At 37.9% G+C, this 26,001-nt stretch overlaps 1 pseudogene; it reads right to left on the reverse strand.

Annotated features, from left to right (window-relative positions):
* Positions 1 to 2,053: 2,053 nt before the first annotated feature.
* Positions 2,054 to 2,989, reverse strand: LOC123632068 (annotated as a pseudogene).
* Between the last annotated feature and the right edge of the window lie 23,012 nt (positions 2,990 to 26,001).

Genomic DNA, 26,001 nt, shown 5'->3' on the forward strand with positions numbered 1-26,001 from the left:
TCAATTTTTATTTTTAATATCTTGACTATTTTCCAAAAGATTAAAAAAATGACATGCTAAAATTACATTCTAAAGATCTTTCTTTACCATATATCTACTCATGAAATTAACAACCCATATGATGTAAGAGGAAAATTTTTATCTGCCTCAGTCTTGGAATATGGAAAAAATAGTCCCATGGTTCTGAGGGTTAGTGGAATTGGCCCCTTGAGACAATGGAAAAGTGAACTATTTTTATTTATTCTTTATAATAACTGAAAGAAAACACACATGCACACACATGCTCTCTCGGGAGCAGAGACAAATGACATGATTTCAAGCCCTGAGTTTTCTGTCACTGATATGTGCCATTGGAAAGGTTACTTCTCACTGAGGGTTACTTAACTCTAAGTAAAATGAGGTTGAAATAGATTAACTATGCAATTCTTTTAAACTCTGATCAAATTGTGGTTCTATGTGTGTAAAGAAGATAAGAAGGGATATTAAGTTTGCTGAGTTTCCTACAGTTTGACGTGATTATTGTTACAGAATGATATGAGAATATAGCCTACCCCTTCCTGTTATTGAATGATAGATCAGATATGATATTTTTACCCACTATGAATATACCAAGAAAAAGAAAGAAGACATTTTAAAGGGAGTATTTAGTATGAAAATAATATGCATTTATTTATTAATACATTTTATCCATTGAACTACAAATGTAAAATGAATAGTAAAGAATAAAACATTCAAAGAAAAACAAGAGAAGATTATTTACAAAATAATATAGAACAGGCTGGTCTGAAGGTAGTGAGTTATCTCAGTTGATTGTTCACAGTCAGTTACAGATTAAACTCCTTGTTCTACTAGTTTCCCCGCTTCTCACTACTGCACTTGACTAGTCTTAAAAATATATATAGAACAGACTATGAGTTTTGAAGTTGTATGCAGAGAAGAATGCCTCACTCACACCTGTGTGCTACTGACCACCTCATGGGCAGATGCCCAAGAGAAATTCATTGTCACAAACTGTCAGCCAAACTCTGATAACAAGGAGCCTTAGAAAAGCCATTGAAGAGTATAACAACGTACTCAACCTGGATCTGAAATCCTATTGTGGAAAATAGACACAGACACACATGCACACACAGAGTAAATGCTAGTGAGATTTAATGAATTAAAGAATGATTTTGCAAAAATGCCTTTGAAACTAACCATTTGACCTTTTATTATAGTTGAAAACTGTGTGATTCAAATGTTTGGAATAAAGTCTACAGATTTAGGTTGCAAGTGTGGAGACACAAATTTCACATGCTCACAGGAACTGGCTGGTCTCTGAGAGGAAAGAGCATGAGAAGACAGCCAGGCCTCACAGAAACCGTAACTAGAGGATCACTCAGAAATCGCAACTTCTCCAAGAACTCTGATCCTTTTTGCCTCCTCGACACCGAAGCGTGTGTGTGCCCACTGAGGTGCTCCGCCGTCTCTGCCAGCTACTCTCAGTCTCCACCCCTCCCTGTTTGTCCTGCCATCCCTCTTGCTATAGGTGGCTGACCTCTGCCATACACACAGAACTTTGAAGCTGGGAGTCATTTCACAAACCTTAACTCTGAGGGGCAGAGAGCTTCAAGGCATTGCATGAGGTCTTACAGTAAAGGACACTAATGATTTTCTAATGGCTGAATCATGTGTACTTTATCACAGAATTAACTTTCATGGCCTCTCTGTGGCATTCACCACAGATGTACCACTTCCTTCTTTGAATGACCCTCTTCAGCCCCTGCTGCTCCTCCTGCTTTCAGGCCAGTTTTGCTAGAATCCATCATTTCCTCAACAGTTAAAATGGTTTGTGAAAGAATAATCTCAACATTGATGTCTTACAAAATACCTAAATTCTGGAGATGCAACAACAAGTTTCAAAAGCCATCATTAGGGATAGTTAGTAAAAGATATTTTACTTCAATATTTAAAACATCTAACTGAAAACTCCTAGAGGTTAGTAGATAAATTAACAAAGATTTAAATTTCATAAAGGATCTAATAGAAATTTGTTTATAGAGTAATAAAACCACTACCCATATTTTTCAATATATTTCCTGAAAATTAAAGGGAATATATGTCATTACTTTAAAATAATATATAGAAGATGAAATCTGAAGTTCCCTTTTAGAGAGATAAATGCATCTCTCATGCATCAAATTTCCCAGTCATTTAAATGCAGAATCACATCTAAAAGAGCCAAATTTTGGTGACAACAAGAACAGGAGAAATGAGCAATAAACAGGAAAAATCCTTTTTCACCTCTGAATCTTATCTTTATTTTAAAAGTCTAGATTAAAAAAATCACATATCCTTAATGTAAATATCACACATTTTGAAAAAATGGATTTTTACAGGGAATGCCTCTGAGGATAATAATGTGGTCTTATATAACATTAGAATTATTTAGTTATTGTTTTTGAAGGAAACATGGTTTATTTTTTAATTATTTTTTAAGGTGAAAAGATAAATATATTTAGAATTAGCCAGTTGGACTCAGTGTAGTTGATTCCAATTTTGTTGGCAGCATCCAAAGCGTCGTAATTGGGAGCCAGTCGAACATGTGCCTTCTTCTCTCCATCAGGCCTGATCAGGGCATTGACCTTAGCCACATCAGTGTCGTAGAGCTTCTTCACAGCCTGTTTGATCTGGTGCTTATTGGCTTTGACATCCACAATGAGCACTGTGTTGCTGTTTTCTGTCTTCTTCATGGCAGACTCAGTGGTCAGGGGGAACGTGATGATGACATAGTGGTCAAGCTTGTTTCTCCTGGGGGCTCTTCCGAGGCTATTTGGGCAGCCTCCGGAGCCGCAGTGTCTTTGGCCACTGGAGGGTGGGTGATATATGGATCTTCTTTTTTTTTGCAGCTGTGGACGCCTTTTAGCACTGCCTTCTTCGCCTTCAAAGCCTTTGCTTTGGCTTCGGCTATGGGATGGGCAGGAGCTTCCTTCTTCACCTTCAGCACCATCTTGTCAACGTGGTTTAAATTATCGTGATAAATTCCAAGAATTTAAGTAACTAAGATGTGGGCATCTCAATCAATCTGGCCGTGATATGATTCTGTTATATTCTTACTCTCTGCTTTTCATTTATATTTTCATCCTTATTTTTGCTACAAACCAACAATCCTCTACTTATTTCTCAGCCTGAGGAAGAGAATTGAGTTCATTTACACAATCACTATTGGTACCATTTGAGAGGAAGTTTTGATCTATCCAGCCTCCTAGGTGAGTGGTCATCTATGAGATTGGTGCCGTTGATCTCACATTCAATCTGCTTCCTCCAAAGTTGACCACATCATCTGCTTTTGTCTTATCTACCAAGTACAGTAAAACTATGTATGTATGTAGATATATACCTAAAATTAAAAACGTATCCATGAGCTTTAAGGGAAAGGTTTTGTGCTTTCTCTCAGGCTTGAAGTTTGTTTTGTAGAGACCTTAAAGAAATAGTCTTTCCATGAAGGATTACAAGTTTTTATATAGCTTATTGCCACCATTCCCACTATGACATAAATCTTCAAGGGACAGAGAAGTGAGAAGTAAAAACATGGCCAGTGCTGCCTCCAGGTATGTATTTACTATGTCATGGAACAACCTCTCATGTGGATCTTCCCAAGAGAGAGTGAGGAAACTGACAAGCTTGGTGCTAACACTCCTTGTCAGGCTGCCTTCTCTGTGGACATCTCGGTAGTCCCCTCCACCAGCATCAATCCTAAAGAGTTGTGATTGGGTGAGGAATATGTAGATTCTTTCCATTTTGAGGCTATTTAGAAATGTCTGGTTGGAATGTACTTTTGGAGTACTGTTTCACCCATTGCTGATTTCTTGTTTCTCTAGTTTTGCTCGGGTCTAATGTGATTTGGTTTGTTTTCTCCATGTTCCACATGCAACTCACACAAGGTATAGATGTTCTCAAGTTGTATGAGTAAAAATTAAGAACCCAATTAAAAATGTGCTAATGACTTGAATATACATTTCTCCAAAGACACACAAATGACCAACAGGTAATTTTAAAAATGCGCAACACCACTAATCATCAGGAAAGTGCAAAACAAAAGTACAAGGAGATGCCATCTTTCACCTGTCAAGATAACTATTATCAAAAGAAAAAAAAGGCAACCACTTTGTGAAGATGTGGAGCCCTTGCACACTGTTGGTGGGAATGAAAAGCAGTGCGTCTGCTATGGAAAACACTATGGAAGTTCCTCAAAAAATTAAAAATAGAATTCCCACATGATCCAACAATCCCACTTCTAGGATATTGAAATCAGAATCTAGAAGAGATATTAGCATTCCTATGTTCATTACAGCACTATTTACCATAGGTAAGATGTGGAAACAACCTAAATGTTCATGGGCAGATGAATAGATAAAGGAAATATGATATATACATACAATGGAATATTATTCAGCCTTTCAAAAGAAGATTCTACAATATTCAACAGTACGGATGGAATTTCAGGACAATATGCAAAGTGAAATAAGCCACGCACAGAAAGACAAGTTCTGCATGATTCTTCTTAAATTAAATGTACAAAATAGTCAAATTCACAAAATCAAAGACTAGAATGGTGGTTACTAGGGACTAGAGGGAGAGACAAATGGGGAATTATTAATCAAAAGGCATAAAGTTTTAGTTACATAAGATGAATAAGCTCTAGGTATCTTCTGTGCAGCATTTTACCTATAGTCAACAATAATTAATTGTACACTTAAAATTTGTTAAGAGGACAGGCCTCATATTGTGTTAATACAAATTTTTTTTAATTTAAAAAAGATATAGGTGATCTCAAAATCAGTTTTTACTAAACTACAAAATACTTAAAAATCTGGCTTGTTTTATAATTCAACTGGAAAGAAGTCATCTTATTTGTTTTTGTTTCTTTTTCATAAGTTTAGCCTGAAAAAGAGAGCTCTGCAAACTGATTCGAGGTCATATCAGACCAGGATAGTCCAACGGGCCATAACCAAGAGGCACATAGAAAACATGCATGAATTGTTAAGGTGCAAATGTGTATCTATCCCACATGTGACAGCATGATCAATTGTCATTGAAAGATTGGGTAAACCCTGCAGAAAGGAGAAGCTCTTACATCAAGATTAACACGGACTCATCTAAAGTATCAATCATTCATATCTGTTGATTATCTCAATCATTTCTAACTAGCAGGAGGCACCTACATTATTTAACTTTTTCTATTATTTAATTTAAACTTCTATCATATGTGTTCCTTTATAATATCCATTAAGTAGCCATTTGGTTTCCCACATGATCACCTCCAGGGCCAGGCAACTCACCTGTGTTATAGAAGTGTATGTGCTCTATTTTCACACAGCTGCAAAAACTAAAAAGTTATTCAGAATTTCATCTAAAACTTCCATTTTAATATTTTCAATATTCATTCTATTTGCTGAATAGGAAGGATATCCCATATTTGAAAATTGTTGTTACTTTCTCCAAAGTTTCCTCGTTCAAAGCTAAACATATTTAGTTTATTTACATTTTCATCTTACTCTAAGTGCTCAAGCCCTTCACAATTCTAAACACTGTACCTCTGAGGTACACTCATCCCTCCCTATCCATGGGTTCTGCATCTGTGGGTTCAACAAACTGTGGCTCAAAAATGTTTTTCTTTTAATTGTATCTACAATGAACAGGTACTGACTTTTTTTCTTGTCATTATTCCATCAACAATACAATATGGCAACTATTTACATAGAACATATGTTGTATTAAGTATTATAACTAATCTAGGGATGATTTGAAGTACAGGAGGATATGCACAGGTTATACGCAAATACTATGCCGTTTTATATAAAAGACTTGAACATCCATGGATTTTGGTATCCTCAGGTCCTGGAAACAATTCCTCACATATACTGAGAGACAACTACTCTTTTTTGTGTGTAAGTTTCTTTTAAATTGAGTTTTCCAGCACTAAGCACAGAACTCCAAATCCAGTGTAACCAGAGAAAATTATAGTGCCATCCCCTAGTTGGAAGTTACTTTTGTATTGAGAAGCTCAGAATATGCTCATCATTGTTCTCAACATAATGGCAAAATGTTTCAAGGAGGGGGAAAGGTCCCCTCAGATCACATAGATGACTTTGACTTGCAACTTTCATGAGATTCATTAGAGATGAAATAATAGCAAAAGATCATTATCAGAATTGCACTACATGTGGCCAGACTGATCTTGCATAATTTTTCTTCATTCCAAGGTGAATATCTGAAAAATATAGTTTAAGGTTGACTAAAGATCAAACTTGGTGCTTTCTTTTTGGTTCTTTTCAAGAAGACTCAACACTTGGACAAGCTCAGGTCTCCTCCAGAGACCAGAGCACCCCATCTCTCTTCAGTGAGGGCACACGGAGATGATTCTGTGAACAGCTTAGTGAATTGACTATGGCTTGGTGGGCTGGGAAGGACCTTTCTTTCTGAGTGGACAATGACCACTGAATGTGTCACTTCATTTAAACCAGAATGAGTGGAGACAACGTGTCGACTCCCAGAGGAAGCTGCAAGACCACAGGCAGTCCAGAGTGAAAGTCATATCTCCATCGAAGGAAAAAGTGTACAAATCTTAGGTGAGGATAACATGAATACTGTCTTGCTGATGGCCAGAAGTAACGTTTCCTCATTCTCTGTCAATGGGTAGAGCTCAGTGACCTCTAAATTTTGTCAATGATGATTTTTTTTTTCCAAACAGAAAAGGCTAATCATTTTCTCACAGTTTTATACATTTTATCATTTTTTTCAGTCCTTGCTGTAAATCAGAACCATAGTCACTGGAGGTTGGAGCTCTACTCTACTCACTCCTAAAACTTCCAGTTAGTGCACATTAAAATGTTTTCACCATATTAATGGCCTTTTAGAATTCCACAGCAACATGTTCTTTAAAAAAATCTTTTATTTCCTTATTATGCAGATATGCAGCAGGTACAAGAATTCTGGTTTTCAGTTCTGCAAGGTCATTTTTCTCTACTATTAGAATGTCAATATCACATTTCTCAAGTGCCAGTTTCTGGTTATATTTTTTAAATAAATGACTGATAAATCTCATTTTCTAATGACATACAAGAAAGAATGGATTACAGTGAGATTACTCTAGGAGTCTTAATCATGAAGTTGGAGTAGAGAGAAGAACAAAATTTAAAATATGTAGGAAGTGTATTCCCAGGAGCATCACAGACAAAAAGAGGAGAAATACTCAGAGAGAGACAATATCTAAAAATTAGACTGCACTGGTGGAGGCGAGGAAGGAGAGTGGGGCGGAAGAGAAAGTGATAGCTAATGGGAGAGAGGCTGGTGAGCGGAGGACTCCTTCAAGGCAGCTAACTAGTGATGAGAAGAAATAAGAAGTCAGACTGACCAGGGCTTGCACCCTGGGCTCTGTTCTACCTTCGTGGCTGAGATACTTTCCTTACAGGCGCTAGAAACGTAGGCTCATACACACGGAGAAGCATAAACAATAGCAGCAGTAACAAAAATAGTTCTCACCTTGATGTCTCCCATGCTCCGTATATAATTTTCCGTAGTGATCTGTCGGCTGAAGCACCGTCTCAGGAGAGTCCGTTTTACGCCTGGGACTCCTGGCCTACAGCAAATTCCCAGCTTGGTTCTGATCCGTGTTGGCAGGAGTCTAAAATGTCTTTGTGCTCCCTATACAAGCATAGAGGGGAGAGACTGTACCCTCAGAGGCAATATCCTGCATCAGAGAGAGGAATCAGTCACACAAACCAGGTTTCTTGTGCCCCAGCTCTCTAGTCAGGTAATTTTTCTGGAGTTAAATCGAAAGCAGTGGGGGACTCTGAACTCTGGACTTCAGAGGATCATGAAACAAGATTTCAGTTGCAGATGTTCATTTGCTCATTTGAATGAATACAAAGATTAATTGATAAGTAGCAGAACAGATTCCTGTTTTTCTTCTCTTCATACAGAATCAACCCCAGTGAGACTGTCTAGTGCTGAAAGGGGCGAGTATTTTAAAAAACTGTTATTCTTTTAGAGACAGGATCTTGCTCAGGCTGGATTCAAACTCCTGGATTCAAGCAATCCTCCCACCTCAGCCTCTGGAGTAGCTGTTACTACAGGGGTAGAAATTTTATGTTCCCTTGATATGAATAATTTATACAAACCAATAAAACTAAGCCAGGGTTGCTACAGAGTAAGCAATTGATCCTGGGCTCCTCTCCTTTTCCCCAGCACGTTATGCACTGACTGCAGCCCCCTTGCTCCAAGATTACTCCTTTGCAGTCCGAATTCAGCACTGGCCTCTGTCCCCCTTAGGTGTGTTAACGTTCTGAAATCTGCTACCATGCTGGACCTCGATTTTGCCATGGGGTCCTCTTTGTATCTTTCTAATTCACTTACCACTTGATCACCTGCTCTAGCCAAACCAGCCTCCTCACTGTTCTGTGAATACTCCATGTGCGTTGTGCCTTCTCTTCCCTCTGCCTTGGAGACTCTTCCTCCAGATGTGCACACAACTGTCTCCTTCAGCTTTCAGGTCTTTATTCACCTTTCCCTGGACAAGCTGTCATCCTTTAGTTGTCATCCTCCTTCAATCCTTATACTATTCTAATTTCTTTTCTTCTTTTCCTTTTTCTTTCTTTCTTTCTTTCTTTCTTTCTTTCTTTCTTTCTTTCTTTCTTTCTTTCTTTCTTTCTTTCTTTCTTTCTTTCTTTTCTTTCTTTCTTTCTTTCTTTCTTTCTTTCTTTCTTTCTTTCTTTCTTTCTTTCTTTCTTTCTTTCTTTCTTTCTTTCTTTCTTTCTTTCTTTCTTTCTTTCTTTCTTTCTTTCTTTCTTTCTTTCTTTCTTTCTCTCTCTCCCCCCCCCCTCTTTCTTTCTTTCCTTCTTTCTTTTTTTTTTTTTGAGACAGAGTCTTTCCCTGTTGCCCCGGCTAGAGTGCAATGGCATCATCACAGCTCACTGCAACTTCTGGGTTCAGGCAATCCTCCTCCCTCAGCCTCCCAAGTAGCTGGGACTACAGGTGCGTACTACAATGCCTGGCTAATTTTTCTATTTTTAGTAGAGACAGATCTTGCTTGTGCTCAGGCTGGTCTCAAACTCCTGACCTCAAGTGGGTGATCCTCTTGCCTTGGCCTCCCAGAGTGCCAGGATTGCAGGCATGAGCCACCATTCCCAGCTCTACTCTAATTTCTAATTTACCCTAAGTACTTAATCACTCTCTAACATACTCCATATTTAACTTATTTAACGTTTGCAGTCTCTCTCCCTCCATGAGAAGGTAAACTCCTTAACTGTAGGAAGTTGGGTCTGCTTTCTTCCCTGCTTGATAAACACTCTGACTGTGCCGAGTTGTAGTCCCCAACTCCCAGGCTGCAGACTGGTACTGGTCTGTGGCCTGTTGGGAACCGGGCACAAATGAGGAGGTAAGTGGCTGGAGAGTGAGGGAAGCTTCATGTGTATTTACAGCTGCCCCCATCACTTGCATCACTGCCGGAGCTCCGCTTCCTGTCAGAGCAGCGGGCAGCACTGGATTCTCATAGGAGTGAGTGCAAATGGTACCCTAAACTGCACACGTGACAGATCTAGGTTGCGCACTCCGTGTGAGAATCTAATGTTTGATGATCTGAGGTGGAGCCCGGGCAGTTATGCTAGTGCTGGGGAGTGGCTGCAAATTTAGGAAATGTAATGTGCTCGAATCATCCCCAAACTAGCACACCGCCCCAAGTCCGTGGAAAATTTGTCTTCCAAGAAACCAGTCCCTGGTGCCAAAAAGGTTGGGGACCGCTGGTATAGACCATGACTCAATAAAATTTTTCAAATGAGTTGATTAATTAATTTTAGATACTTCTTTTTTTAATTGGTTTGCAGCTCTAGGTAATACCTCCAACGGGGTTTAGAATAGATGTGTCAACATTCTACATCCTTATTTCATTTTGTTTTTCACATCTGGCTTACTCCTTTGGCTTTTGAGATTTCTGCTGCATAACTGAGGACTCCAAACTCCGCAGTTTAAGTCTTTGCTTTCCTCACAGTCCATTAACAATCATATTTCAGGGAGAGATTGGTGTAAAAGGCACCAAACACATACTGATGTCACATAGCAACATTTCACAAAAATGTTTGTATTTGTTAATAAAATTGTATGTATATCATATTGGGCATAATTATTTGTTTGTTAGTATTTTCCCTAGCTCTTGGCATTATTTTAACTTTATTGAATTTTACAATGCCTGGCTTAATAGATTCACCTAAAGAAATTTTCAGTAACAACTCTTGAATTAATAAAGAGCAAATTAAAAAATGGTATATCCTGTTGTTACTCTGTTTCTTTCTTTTCTGTCTCTTCCAGTAATCCATGCTTGCATCTGTCTCTTCTCAGGGAAGTTAAAAATGATTAGTGTGTTTACCATAAAGGATATTTTACATTTTATGGTATCATGTTGAGTGTCCTGCATCTAAGCAGCAGTTACAGCCTCACTTCTCTCCCGGTCTCACCATATTGCTCCTACTTTTTCTTGCTCTCTCATTTTGCTCATTGCTCCCAAAAAGTACACCAAAGCTACATTATATCTACACAATACTTTGATTTTTGTGCTGCATGTGTATGTCCAAATTCACCAAATTGTATATATCAGTTATGTGCAGTTTGTTTGTATACTATTTATACCTCACTAAAGCTGAAAAAAGTTTAAAATTGGGCAAAGGATTTGAATAGACATTCCTCCAAAGAAGATATAAAAATGACAAACAAACACACAAAAAGATGCTCAACATCATTAGTCATTAGGGAAATGCAAATCAAAAACAGGCTGGGCATGGTGGCTCACACCTGTAACCCTAGCACTCTGGGAGGGGAGGATGGCTAGTCCAAGAGGGGAGGATTGCTTGAGCTCAGGAGTTTGAGACCAGCCTCAGCAAGGGCAAGAGCCTGTCTCTACTAAAAATAAAAAGAAATTAGCCAGGTAACTAAAAATAGAAAAAATTAGCCAGGCATGGTGACGCAGGCCTGTAGTCCGAGCTACTCGGGAGGCTGAGGCAGTAGGATCGCTTGAGCCCAGGAGTCTGAGGTTGCTGTGAGTCAGGCTGATGCCACGGCACTCTAGCCAGGGCAACAAAGAGACTCTGTCTCATCAAAAAAAAAAAAAAAAAAAAACCAAGAAAAACCCACCATAATATAATACCATTTCACACCCACTGGAATGGCTACCCTCCCTCCCCTCTTCCCTCTCACCAAAGCAAGGAAAATGAGTTTGGAGAGGATGTGAAGAAGTCTGAATTCTCACATATTGCTGGCAAAAATGTAAAATTCTGCAGTTCATTGTGTAAAATAGTTTGGGACTTTCTCAAAAAGTTGAACATAGAATGACCGTATAACTCTGCAATTATACTACAAGTTATATCCCAAGAGAATTGAAAGTGTATGTTCACACGGAAAATGTGTACACAGACGTTTATAGCAGCATTTTTTATAGTGGCCAAAAAGTGTGAACAACACAAATGTCCATCAAAACTTGAGAGGATAAACACATAGTGGTACATCCATATGATGGCATATTATTCCACTGTAAAAAGGTATGAGGTACTGACACATGCTAAAATATGCATGAACTTTGAAAACATTATGCTAAGTGAAAGAGGTCAGATACAAAATACCACACATTATAATGTGTAATTTAATTTATATAAAGTATCTAGGATAGGCAAATACATAAAGACAGAAAATAGGAGAATGCTTGCCAACAGATAAGGGGAGGGGTAAACTGGGAGTAACTGTTAACAGGTATGTGGTTTGCAAATGCATAAATACCAAATATTTAACTGGGGACCTGCTGATGAACAGCTGATTCATTGAGGGAAAACAGCTCTGATTTGTAGTGTCTACTGATTTTTATGGTGCAAACACTTCAACCATGGTCACTTTCAAACTACCAACAGTGACACTGATGAAAACTTACTTCACAAGCAAAGCATATAATCAGCTCTCATGTCTTTTTGTAGATTTGTAAAAAATTTTTCTTGAGAATGATTTAGGATTAGAATTACTAGCTTTTGCACAGCCAAGGAAACTATCATTAGAGCAAATAGACAGTCTACAGAATGGGAGAAAATATTTGCTCTCTACACATCCAATAAAGGGCTGATAACAAGACTCTATCTAGAACTTAAAAAAAATCAACAAGAAAAAATCAAACAACCCCATCAATAAATGGGCAAAGGACATGAACAGAAACTTTTCAAAAGAAGACAGAATAATGGCCAGCAAACATATAAAAAAATTCTCAACATCTCTAATCATTAGAGAAATGCAAATCAAAATCACAATGAGATATCACCTAACCCCAATGAGATTGGCCTCTATCAAAAAATCCCAAAACAATAAATGCTGGAGAGGATGTGGAGAGACAGAAACACTCTTACACTGCTGGTGGGACTGAAAATTAGTGCAACCTCTGTGGAAAAGAATTTGGAGATACTTCAAAGAGCTAAAAATAGAAATACCATTCGATCCAGCAATAGCACTATTAGGCATCTACCCAAAAGGACAAAAGACTTCTATAATAAAGACATCTGCACCTGAATGTTTATGGCAGCACACTATTGCAAGGATGTGGAAACAACCCAAGTGCCCATCAATTCATGAGTGGATTATTAAAATTTGGTATATGTACACAATGGAATATTACTCGATTATAAGAAATGACGGTGATCTAGCACCTCTTATATTTTCCTGGATAGAGCTTGAGCCCATCCTCTGAAGTGAGGAATCACAAGAACGGAAGAATAGGTTCCACATGTACTTGCCACCAAATTGGTACTAACTGGTCAACACTAAGGTGCTCACACAGTAGTAATATTCTCCAGGGATTAGGGGGTTGAGGGGGGTAAACTCACAACTAATGGATGCAGTGAGCATTGTAGAGGGAAAGGGCATGCCTCTAATCCTCGCTTGGGTAAGGCAAAGTCATAAAATGTAACCAAAATGATTCTACCCTCATAATATCCTGAAATAAAAATAAAAATAAATAAATAAAATTAAAAAAATAAAGTTTAGATTTATAGATAACTTAGAGAAAACTACCAGATCTTTTTCCAAAAAGTTACTTTTTGCAAAGTGCTTGTTAGACGTTTTTTTGCCAATATGCAATGTCAGTTTTTAAAATTTTAGGCATTCTGGTGATTGTATAATAGTATTTCATACTGCTTTTAATTTGCATTTCCTAGACAACTAATAAAGTTAGAAATAATTTATATGCACAATGGCTATTTAAATATCTTAACTTTTGAAAATCTTTTTAAAATTTTGCTCATTTTTATAGGGTTATTTATTTTTTAATATGGTTTGTTTAGGAATTCTTTTTATGCCTATGCTCTATGTTATAAGCCTTTTATCAATATGTTTTGCAGTATTTTTCTACCAATCTATGACTTGTCTACTAATTTTTTATTGTGTCTTTTTATGAAGAATAGTTGTAATTTTTATGAAGTTTAATTCATCAATTTTTCTTTCCTTAGTTTTTTTCAATTTGAAATAAATATTTCATAATCTGAAACTCAGAAGCATCTTCTCTTGATTTATAAATACAAATATGTTAATACTTGATATTTTACAGCTTCTGAATCTAATTTCTTCTTTAATTGATGCAGTAAAGAACAGATAACCTGTTTCTTACCTTTTTGATTCACTGCTTTTCTAATTTCAAAATATTATGGGGTACAAGTGTTTTTGTTACATGGATGAATTGAATAATCCTGAAGTCAGGGCTTTTAGTGCACCCATCACCAAAATAGTGTACATTGTACATGATAGGCAAGTTTTTATCCTACACCCTCCTCTCACCCTCCCCCTTCTTAGTCTCCAGTGTCCTTTACACAACTATATGACCATGTATACCCATTGTTTAGCTCCCACTTATTAGTGAGAATATGTGGTGTTTGTTTTTCCATTCCTGAGATACTTCACTTAAGTTAATGTACTCCACTTCCATCCAAGTTGCTGCAAACAGCATTGTTTCATTCCTTTTTACGGCTGCATAGTACACCATGGTATATATGAAGGATGTCTGGAATGTCTGGAAAGTATCCAGCCATCGTTAATGTAATTTTTCATATTACATGGATGGATACTGTATGGACAGCCTTGAATATGCCATATTTTCTTTATCCTTTCTTCAATTCATGGGTACTTAGGTTGGTTCCATATCTTTGCAATTGTGAATTGTGCTGTGATAAATATTTGAGTGCAGGTGTGTTTTCCTTTGCATAGATAACCAGCAGTGGGATTGCTGAATCAAATAGTAGGTGTACTTTTATTTCTTTGAGGAATCTCCATACTGTTTTCCACAGAAGTTGTACTAATTTACAGTCCCATCAACAGTGTATAAGCATTCTCTTTTCATTATATCCATGCTAACATCTATTTTTCGATTTTTTAATAATGGCCATTCTGACAGGGATAAGGTGATGTCTCATTGTGGTTTTAATTTGAAGTTCCTTGATGATTAGTGATGTTGAGCATTTTTTCATGTGTTTGGCCATTTGTGTCTCTTCTTTTGAAAAAACTCTGTTCATGTTTTTTGCCAACTTTTTATTGGAGTTATTTGTTTTTTGCTTACTGACTTGTTTGAGTTCTTTGTAGTTTCTGGATACTAGTCCTTCACTGGATATATAGGTTGTAAATATTTTCTCCCATTCTGTAGGCTGTCTGTTTACTCTGTTGATTATTTTCTTTGCTGTGCAGAAATTTTTTCATTAAGTCCCATTTATTGATTTTTGTTATTGTTGTATTTGTCATTTGGGTCTTAGTTATGAATTCTTTGCCTAGGCCAATATCTAGAAGAGTTTTTGTTATATTTCTTCTAGAATTTTTATTGTTTCAATTCTTACAGTTATATTTGCCTACTTTAAGTTATCAAGGAAGATACATATTCCTCTAAAAGTGTTATGGTTTTAGCTCTTATGTTTGGATCTTTAGTAGTTTTACATTTATGTCTATGATTTATTCTGAATTAATAGTTTTTTCCCAATGATATTGAAGGATAATTGCAAATAAAAATTGTATACATTTAAGATGTATAGCGTGATGATTTGATAAACATATACATTGTGAAATCATTACCATAATCAAGCTAAGTATCACATCCATCACCTACCTTACTTAGTTAACATTTCTGTGTGTGTGATGAAAACACGAGATCTACTCTCTTAGCAAATTTCAACTATATAATACAGTATTATTAGTCACCATGTTGTACATTATAGTCACCTTGTTGTACATTAAATCCCCATAACATCTTTCATCTTATAATTGAAAGTCTGTACCCTTTGGCCAACAATTCCTCATTTCCTCCTCCCCTAGGCCCTGGAAACCCCCATCTTACTCTCTGTTTTTATGAGTTCAACAAATAAGTGAGATCATGTATGTCTGGTTTATTTCACTTGGCATAGTGTCCTCCAGATTCATCTATATTATCATAAATGACAGAATTTCCTTGCCTTCAAAGGCTGAATAGCATTCCATTGGGTGTATACATACATATATGTGTGTATGAGAGAGATATATGTATGTATATGTATATATATATCTCACATATACGTGTATATCTCACATTATCTTTATCCATTCATCTGTGGATGAGCACTTAGGTTGTTGCCATATCTTGGCTATTGTGAATAATGCTGCAGTGAACTTGGGAGTGCAAATGTCTCTTCCAAGTACTAGCTTTATTTCTTTCGGATATATACTCAGCAGTGGGATTCTTGATCATATGGTAGTTCTATTTTTAATATTTTAAGGAACTTCTGGACTGATTAATATAATGGTTATACCAATTTGCATTCCTAACAGCAGAGTATAAAGTATTTCTTTTCTCCATACCCCCACCAACATTTATTATCTCTTGTCTTTTTGATAATAGCCATCCTAACAAGTATGAGATGATATCTCATTGTGGTTTAAATTAGCATTTCTTTTATGATTATCGATATTGAGTACCTTTTATATACCCATTGGCCATTTGTATGTCTTTTTTGAAAAAATGTCTTTTCACATCCTTTGCTCATTTTTTAATTAGGTTATTTGTTCTCTTGCTATGGAGTTGTACAAGTTGGAAACAACCCAATATATGGTTTTCAAATATTTTCTCCTAGTCCGTAGGTTGCCTTTTCCTTTTGTTGATTGTTTCTTTTGCTGTTCAGAGCTTTTTAGTTTGATGTAATCCCACTGTTCACTTTTGCTTTTGTTGCCTGTGCTTTTGGAGTCATATGCAAAGAAATCACTGCCAAGACCAATGTCAAGGGGATTTTTCCCCTACATATTATTCAAGGAATTTTACAGTTTCAGATCTTACATTCAAATCTTTAATCCATGTTGAGTTACTTTTTATGTATAGTGGAAGATAAGGGTCCAATTTCATTCTTCTGCATATGGATATCCAGTTTTTCTAACACCATTATTAAAGAAACTATACTTTCCTCATTGTGTATTCTTGGTGCCCGTGTCAAAAATTAGTTGAACATATAGTGTGATAGTGTGGGTTTTTTTTTTTTTCTGGGCTCTCTATTCTGTTCTATTGGTCTATATGTCTGCTTGTATGACAGAACCATACTGCTTTGATTAGTATAACTCTGCAGTGGATTTTGAGATCAAATAATGTGATGACTCCAGCTTTCTTCTTTCTCAAAATTGCTTTGGCTATTCAGGGTCCTTTGGGATTCCATACAAATTTAAGTATGGTTTTTTTTAATTTCTGTGAAATATGTCCTTAGAATTTTTAACAGGACAGTGAGCCTAGCTGTGGGAGCAGGGACAGCTGTGACTCCCACTGGATCCCTCTGGTGTCAGGATTGTTCCTGGACCTCAGCTGGGAGGGGCTAGAGCCATGTTACAGAGGTGCTTCATTTATTAGTTCTACTAGTTGTTTTATAGATTTTTAAGGATTTTCTCCATAAACAACCATTTAATCTGCAAAGAGGGACAATATTACTTCTTCTTTTCAGTTTTGTATTTTATTTCTAAATTTTACCTTATTGCAATGGCTAAGATATCCAATAAAATTTTGAATAGATTTGCTGAAAGTAGAAAATTTTGTCTTTTCTCTCATTTTATACAAATAGTATGATATTAACAGGTGTTCCATAGATCTCCTTTATTAGATTGAGGAATTTCCTTATAATCTGGGTTTTCTGAGAGATATTAAAATCATGAATGGATGTTGCATTTATCAATGTTCTTCTGCATCTGTTGCAAAGATCATATGGTTTTTCTTCTATTCTATTAGTTTGGTAAATTGTATTGATTGATTTTCAAATATTAAGGCAACCTTGCATCATTAAGGTACACTAGTTGGTTAAAATGTCTTATTTTTTGATATATTGATGATTTGATTTACTAGTATTTTAGGGTTCTTTTTTGTTCTTTTTGGAAGTGTCTAGAAGGTAGTTTTATTTTATTTATTTATTTTTTAAAAATCTATTTCAATAGATTTAGGGGATACAAATTGTTTTTTATTATATGGATGAATTGCATAGTGCTGAAGTCTGGGCTTTTAGTGTATTTTGTTAAGGATTGTTGTGGCTATATTCACAAGGAATATTAGTCTGTAGTTTTCTTTATTGTAATATTACTCACTTACTACCATGGTCCCCAAAATGCATGGCTATACTGAATCCTAGCATTTCTTCTCTGAAGGTAGCAGCTTTGCACTTAATATACGATTTTGTCTCAGTTCAATTATATTAAATATTTGAAGACACAACATTTCTTGCCTCAGAATGAATTCCTACCTTATCTGATGCAAGAATCTGGCTGCTATTTCCAGAACACTGCCCATCAAGATGTTATCCTAGCTTACAGTTTCATAGATAAATCATAGACACTTGTCCCATTATAGAGAACTAGTCATTTCCATGTGAGATTTTGCCCGGGCACATGCCAGTTCACCTTGTTCTACCTGTCTCCCCAGGAGCAGAAGTCAATAATGGAAAGAAATCGAGAGGTGGAAGATTAAGGCACCAAATTCTTATGGGATTACTGCTTGTTTCTGCCTTATACCTCTTTCTAGCCTTCTCCTAGTTATAGATGCCTTGACATAGAATTAGGGTAATGCTGTCTAGCACAACCATGTGCTCTACCCCATGAATGTGACATATATGTTGACAATCTAATGGATGGAAATTATTTGAGTCTTTTGACAACACTTGAGAGAGAATGGAAAATTCATCTCCTTTTCCTTAAAGGTCTCTTCTAATGGAAGAAACATTGGCCCTCCCTTATGTAATCTGTTGATGGGGCCAAAAACTTGTCCAACAGGAATGTCCTCAATAGTGCTATTTTACATGAACAGTCACCTAAAGCCTAGAGCAGATTTTATCTATGCTGCTTATGTTAATCCTTCTTAGGCAGGGGCAAGAGGAGACACACTCTCTTGAAATTTGGTGCCTTTGCAATGTTATGGAAGGAAGCTTTGAATTTTCCTTTTCCCCAACCTTGAACATAATTCTCACAGAGGTAGCCCCTATTGTGTCCCTAATATTCTTGAATTAGGCCAATTCATAGTATCTCTTATCCACCTTGGGTGGAATGAGAAATCAGGCAAAGGGAATGGAGTTAGGGAAAGAACTGCAGCCTTCTCTGTCACAACCATCAAAAAATATAAACTTAATCCCACGCTCTGCTTAGTGAAGATATAAAAATCTTCAAATTTTAGGCCATCCAGTAGTCATGTGCCAGTCCTCATTGTCCTTGCTGAGATATGTGTATTCTAAGTGTTACAGCACAATGAAGTGTGACATCAAAACCCATTTGGCTACTCAACTGATTTGAAATATTAACTTTGCTTCTAGGTCAGCAGTTCTCAACTCCAACTATTAGTCACTTGAAGAGCTTTGTAAAAAGTGCCATCGTCCAGGTCCCACCTCAGACTAATCAGGTAGAAATCAGTGACTGGAAAAATATTTCCAAGTGATTGTACTGTGCACCTGGGAGCAAGCAGCACACGCCTAGGCTGACAGCGCCATGCCCCATCCCTTACCTACCAGCTCACACTGAGCCTTCCAAGGCGGGTGTGGAGGGGGCAGCACATTGTTCAAGGTCTGTCTTATCACCCTGGCCACAGAGGGAAACCACAGGAAATGTTTTGAACTCTGCTCTTCTGGTTAGGAGTTTCATTGACAACTAATTGAGTGTTCTTGACCTGTGTCGTTATCTTCACAGTATAATGATAATGTGGTACCTCACCCATAAAATTTAGTGTATGCCAGTAAAAATCGTGATGGCAGTTAAAGTATAATTGGTCTTGGAGTAAAGCTATGCAGTGCTCTTTGAGTCCGTCTTTAATGTGTTATTCCATTTTCCTTATTTTTTAAATACTCTGACTTTGAAGAATATATAAGGCAAGAGTGGCCTTTGAAATGAAATTATAAGAATAAGAGCTTGCTTGTGAAGAAATTGAAGGTCATTACTCTGTGATCACAGCACATAAAATGTATGGTCATTTTATAAATGTAGAAAAACCAGTTCAGAGTTCCTTATATCTGTTATATTAACAAGTCAATTTAAAATGTTTTTCTGTATTATTTTTAGTTAGAGTTACAGAATTATGAGCTCTACATGTCATTCTATAAAGCTTTACAGACTATTTCAAGGTAGAAACAATTAAGGTAGCAGGAAAGATTTCTGAAAAGCAAGTAAGAGAAAATATTCCTCCAGAATTGATGTATAAACTGACTTGCTAAAATGAATGATTTAAGCCCAGCGAAAGATTTCAAGCTTCCAATCTTGGTATCTCTCTTGTAAATCCAGTCAATGGATTAACATGGGGAACATGCTTAGTCCTGAAACAATTATTGTAGCTAAGACGATTTGTGCATGAACTGCCTAGGCCATAATGTTCTATTTTACCTGTAGTCCTGAGTTTGCAGCTTCACTCAAAACACAGGTACTAAAAACAAGGCCCCATTCCTCAAAAGACCTCTGAGTTTCTGTTAAGAGAAAAATTGGGGGAAGATACTGGAGATGAAAATACAACACATATTCATTTTATGTTATAGGAGTAGGAAAATATCATTTATGGAGTGCTGCTAAATTCTTGCTCTACTCTTCTTTCATAGTGGCCATGGTGTGTAATATAAACCTTATTTCTCTAGTCTAAACAATGGTCTTTGAGCCCCACTATCTCTTCTTCTTTCTTATGTGTTCTCATGGAGACTTTGTCTCAGAGGGGATCTCCTGCCTCTTTTCTCTTTTCTTTTTTCTTGTGCAAATACTGAAGCATCCTCCAGTATTTTCTTTTCAAATACTCAATTTATAAGTTGCTGTTAATAGCACCAGACTATTTCAAAATCTTCCATTATTCCAGGAATATATACTCATTGTTACTGTGTAGATCTTATGTATACATGAAGAGTTTACTATTAGTACTTACAAAAGGCCTGCTTTACACCAGTTGCTGTTTAGTAAATGCTGAAGTAGAGGAGGGGAGGGGCCAAGATGGTGGCCTACAAGCAGCCTGCACAAGCCACTGTCACGGAGAGGATCGGAAGTGGTGAGTAGATATTCACCTTCGGATCAGCTGTCTAAAAGAGAGCATTGGGGATCAACAGGGAGGCAATGGGGGGTGCCCAAAGTGGAGGAGAGGGAAATGGGGTGACTGCTTGGCAGGATCAAAGGTACCCAGGAAGGCTCCTGCATGTGGGGAGGTGACAGGAGAGAACCCTGAAGCTCCACACTTCTTCCATGGACATTGCAATCCGAGCTACAGGAGGGTCCCTCCACCACTGCAGGCCTCTATACTGACACAGGGAGCTGCCCAGAGACTGTGTGGTGGCATTGCTCTGGAGAGAAGGCATGGCAGGGACCCACTGGCTTCCAAACCCTGGGTGCTGCAGCTGGTGCTGCATCTACTCAGGGGTAAGCTCTGCTGCTGCCTCCCAGTCGCCCCTGCTGGGCCAAGGAGAGAGGAGTGGGGAAGCCAGGAGCTCTCATGCACCCCATGAACAAGTACCATGAACCCCCATTGCCACCAGGGGAACCAGGCAGAGCAAGGGCCTATGGCCTTGGCACTACTGCTGCCTCCTAGCCCCACCCAGTCACCACTGCCATGGGTCCCAGGTGGCATTTGTGCCCATAGCCCCCAGCACCTCCTGCCACCATCTGGGTAGTGCAGCTGCCACCACAGCTGCCCAGGGAGTGCCACCACTGATGGACTTGGGAAGGGTGAACACCCATGCCAACATGTACTGCCTGACACTGTGTGCTGCCACATGCCACTGCTACCGTTCGTTGAGCCTGGATGGAGTGAATGCCACAGACCTAGCACCTGCTGCACTCCCTAGGTAGCCCCAGCCAGCCAGCCCCATTCAGTCACCACTGCTGCTGCTGCTGGGGGGCCTGGGCAGAGCAAACCACCATGGCTACCCACCTCCTCAGAGAGGGACTTGTCCTACCTCTACCCAAGCTTTTAGCAGTGGCCTGGGGACCAGCCCACCCCCCACAACAATATCCCCCACCGCCTGCTTGGACTATGACAGCCACAGAAGAATGAGGAGACACAAGAGGGCAGCAGTGTTATAGGCTCCTCTCCTGCCTGGTCAGTCTTCCAGGGCAGGACTCAACAGCACCATCCAGGGATCTCTCCCTCTCATGCTGAGCAACAGAGTTCCCAGCAGAGGAGAGCAGGTAGACTGCAAAGCTGTATGTTCTGAGCTGAGAGAAGAGGTACCGGATGAGAAGGCACCAGCATAAGAATTCTGGCAACATGAAAAAACAGGCTGTTTTGACTCCTCCAAAGGAGCACACTAGCTCTCCAGCAATGGACTCCAACCAAAAGGAAATCGTTGAAATTTCAGATATGGAATTCAGAATATGGATTGAAAGTAAGAACAATGAGATTGATGAGAAAGTTGAAAAACCAGCACAAAGGAACCAAAAATAATAATATAGGACATGAATGAAAAATTCACTAAAGAGATAGATAATCTAAGAGAAAACATAACAGAACTTCTAAAAATGAAAGTGTCATTTAGGGAATTTCAAAATACAGTGGACATTTTAAAAAACAGACTAGACCAGGAAGAATAAAGAATTTCAGACCTTGAAGGCAAAGATTGCAAATTAACCCAGTCAGTCAAAAATAAAGAAAAAAGAATCAAGAAGAATGAACTCTCCAAGAAATATGGAATTATGTAAAGTGAACAAATATAAGAATCATAGGTATCCCCGAGGGAGAAGAAGAAAGGGCAAAAAGCATGGAAAACATATTTGAGGAAATAATGGAGGAAACCTTCCCTGGTATTGCTAAATTCAGACATTCAGATACAAGAAGGTCACTGAACACCTGTAAGATCTGTGGCAAACAGGACATCTCCAAGGCACAGTCATCAGTCTGGCTATGTCAAAGTGAAGGAGAAAATCCTGCAAGCTGCAAGACAAAAGCATCAAGTAACACACAAGGGAAAATCCACCCGAAACAATAGACTCTTCAGCAGAAATCTTACAGCCAGAAGGGATTGGGGTTCCATTTTTAGTCTTCTTAATTAGAATAACCATCAGCCAAGAACTTTGTATCCTGCAAAACTAAATTTCATAAATGAAGGCAACCAAACGCTAAGGGAATTTGTCACCACTAGACCTGTCCTACAAGAAATGCTTAGAAGTGCTCTATACACGGAACAGAATAGTAGACACCCACCAATGTAAAAACACCCAAAAGTTAAAACTCATAGCTCTTATTAAACAAGCAACTAGGTAACAATCAACATGATGACTGAACAGCATCTCACATATCAATAATAGCACTGAACATAAACAGTCTAAATGCTCCACTTAAAAGATACAGATTGGAAGAACGGATAAAAAAGCACAAGCCAAATATATGCTGTCTCCAATAAACCCATTTAACTCACAAATACTCTCATAGACTCAGGATAAAGGGCTGGAAAAAATATTCCACACTAATGGAAAACAAAAGCGAGCAGTAATAACTATTCTTATATTAGATAAAATAGACTTTAAACCAACAGCAGCAAAGAAAAAAAGACAAACATCATCATTATATAAATATTTCATTTTTTTGGAAGTGGTTCAAGCCAATTCCTTTTTTCTTATAGGTGTCAGGAATTTATGTAAGTTTATATTAGATTTTGGTTTCATTTATGAGACTTCCTTCTCCCTTCTGTACTCTTCACAGAAGCATTTTCCTTCTTGGCGGTAACACATTTTATTGATAAAGTTTAAATTACCATGTAAGATATCCTCACATAATGATATTATAGTGAGACACTAAAAAGGCTCTCAACAGGTTAAAACACACTAGGAAAAATTCCATTATTCTTATTGATTTAGGCTTTTCTTATGTCTGGAGGAACCCATGGTTGGAGTCACACCAAGATCAGTGTCAGGGGAATTCCCACAAGGGACTGTCCCAAACATTCCAGAATATGGGACTTGCTGGGATTCCAAAGAAATAAGCACAAGCCACCAGGGCAATTCTACATCTTATGAGGATATTCACTCCTGACTTTCATCCACATTTCTCTCTATAAAAGAATCTGTCCAGTCTACTCAGTCACAGCGACACTTTTACTTCTATGTTATTATGGATATTGATATTCTTTCTTGCAAGCACAACAGTCTTCTGCCTTTTGCTCTTTGATTATGCCCAATTTCAATTCTGGAAGAAAACATTTACTATATGATTTTATAAGAGTTGCTTTTTTTCCAGGTTCAAAATCATATTAATCGGGCAGATGGGAGGAGGGAGGAGAGGATGGCTGTATACATTAATAATGAGTGCGAAGTCCACCGTCTGGTGGATGGACAGGCTTGAAGCTCTGACTTGGGGGTTGGGCAAGGGCAATATAGGTAACTTAAACTTTTTTACCCCCAAATATGCTGAAATAAAAAAAAAGAATGCAAAAATATTTTTGCTAGTATGTATAATAGTGGAACTGAGTCTATAATTAAGGGTTGTTTACCATTTAATTCAAATGAAACCAGAGTGAGTGACAGCCCTTTCACGAGATTGCATATGAGCACAATTAGTAGAGCTGCAGATTTAAAACATAAAAATAGAGGAAACCAAGTTAACTTTGAATTTCAATAAACAATAAATGATTCTTTAGTTTAAAAAAAAATCATAACTAGTGATTCAATTCCAGTGAAGGAGAATATTCCTAGTATCAGACCAAATGATTAATCTCTTCTTATGCTTCAGCAATTGTTTAAAATTGTATCTTTACTTCTTTAAGATACCTCAGTTTTCCCAATATAATACTGTCTCTTCTACCAAGCATCCTACGCCTACATATATTTTATCCAGGCGAGTGTTCTTCTCTAAATCTTCTACACACACACACCATGGGCAATTGTCACTTGTGGACTTCCATACTCTTTGGACACACTCCCTATTTATTGCTATTTTCTCCAGGTGACATGCACAGTGGCCACGCAAGGCCACTGCCATGGTGGTTAGGAGTATTAGTGCTGCCCGTGTGCATCAGACTCTAGCCTTTTGCTTACCAATATTTGATGTGTCATGTAATAACTTCTAAATAATTTTAGATTAAACTTCCCAGAAATAGTTTCCATTTTACAATTTTGATGGAATCACAGCTTCCCCAAGCTTGAATACTTTATAAATCACCTGCCCTTTTTTACTTTGCAATTCTTTTCAGTATTCAGCTGCATTGAATCCACTCTCTTGGTTAAGGCCCTCATTTATCTGGAATATTATGTTCAAGATTTTCCTAAGAGAATGAAGTAGGTAAAATTGCTGAGCCCATGAATAACTGAAAATATTATTTCCCCCATATATTATGAATGTAAACAGAATATAAATATATTCTAGCTAAATAGTAAACTCTTGACCACCTCAGAAATTAGAAGGCATTGCTCCACTGGTTTGTATTATAATGCTACTGAAGGGAAAGGAGATGCCAGTTTGATTCATGTCTTTTTATAGATGACCTTTCCATAGAGATGTATTTGGGGAGTGCTTCACTGCACTGAACTCACAGCTGAAGCCACCCCAAAGACAGTGGCAGGGGAGTTCCCATAAGGGAGTGCCCCAAACCATCCCGGGATGGGGCCAGTTAAGATTCCAAAGACAGAAGCACTAAAGGCCTTATCAGTCCAGAGCGTTTGATAGAGAAACTCAGGTATGGAGAGCTGCAGTGTTTCCTTACCACGGACAGCTAGAGGCAAGGGGTGCTCTTCCTAGCTATGTCCATAGCAAGGGGGTCAGGGTGTGGAGTCTATATGAAGATTTAAGGAATTTGGCTTAGGGCCATGGCCAGTTTCTTTCAGTGTTTTGGGCAATAACCTAGATACCTTTGTCAGTGCCTGGGAATGTTCAAGGCCCTGGTTTGGGTTCAAGGCTGCTGGGAAAAACCTGCAGCTGTCTGGGTCACAGGGGGTCAATGTAGTCTGTGATTTTTGGTTGGTGGGCAGGGGGACCCTACAGTGAGAATTTCTCCCCATCCCATTATTCTGGATATCCATTGAGCCATTTCAACCTGAAGACTCCTAACTTTCCTCATCTCTGGAGAAGATTCTCTCTCTTTTTTTGGTTTTTGGATAGTACTACCCTTAGATTTTTTTTTTAAATTTATTGTCCCCATTTCTCAATCCAGTCTAAGTTTTAAATAATCATATAACTAACTAAATAAGCTAATTTAAAGAGGTGTCAACCCCACCATGAATGTCTATTTACACATATTTTTAAATAATATTTTATTGTAGAATAGTTTTAGATGTATAGAAAAGTTGCAAAGACAGTACAGAGTTCTAGGGCACCCCACACTGAGCTTGCCCTGTTGTTAACATCTTACATTTGTATGGTTCCATTGTCAAATCTAATAAACCAATGCTGTGCATTGATGTCAACTAAAGTCCATACTTTATTCAAATGTCCTTAGTTTTTACCTGATGCTCTTTTTTTCTTCCAGGATCCCACCCAGGATACCATACTCCATTTAGTTGTCAAGCTTGGATACATGTGAGTTACTCAGC

Source organism: Lemur catta, chromosome 2 (genome assembly GCF_020740605.2).
Source record: "Lemur catta isolate mLemCat1 chromosome 2, mLemCat1.pri, whole genome shotgun sequence".
NCBI lineage: Eukaryota > Metazoa > Chordata > Mammalia > Primates > Lemuridae > Lemur > Lemur catta.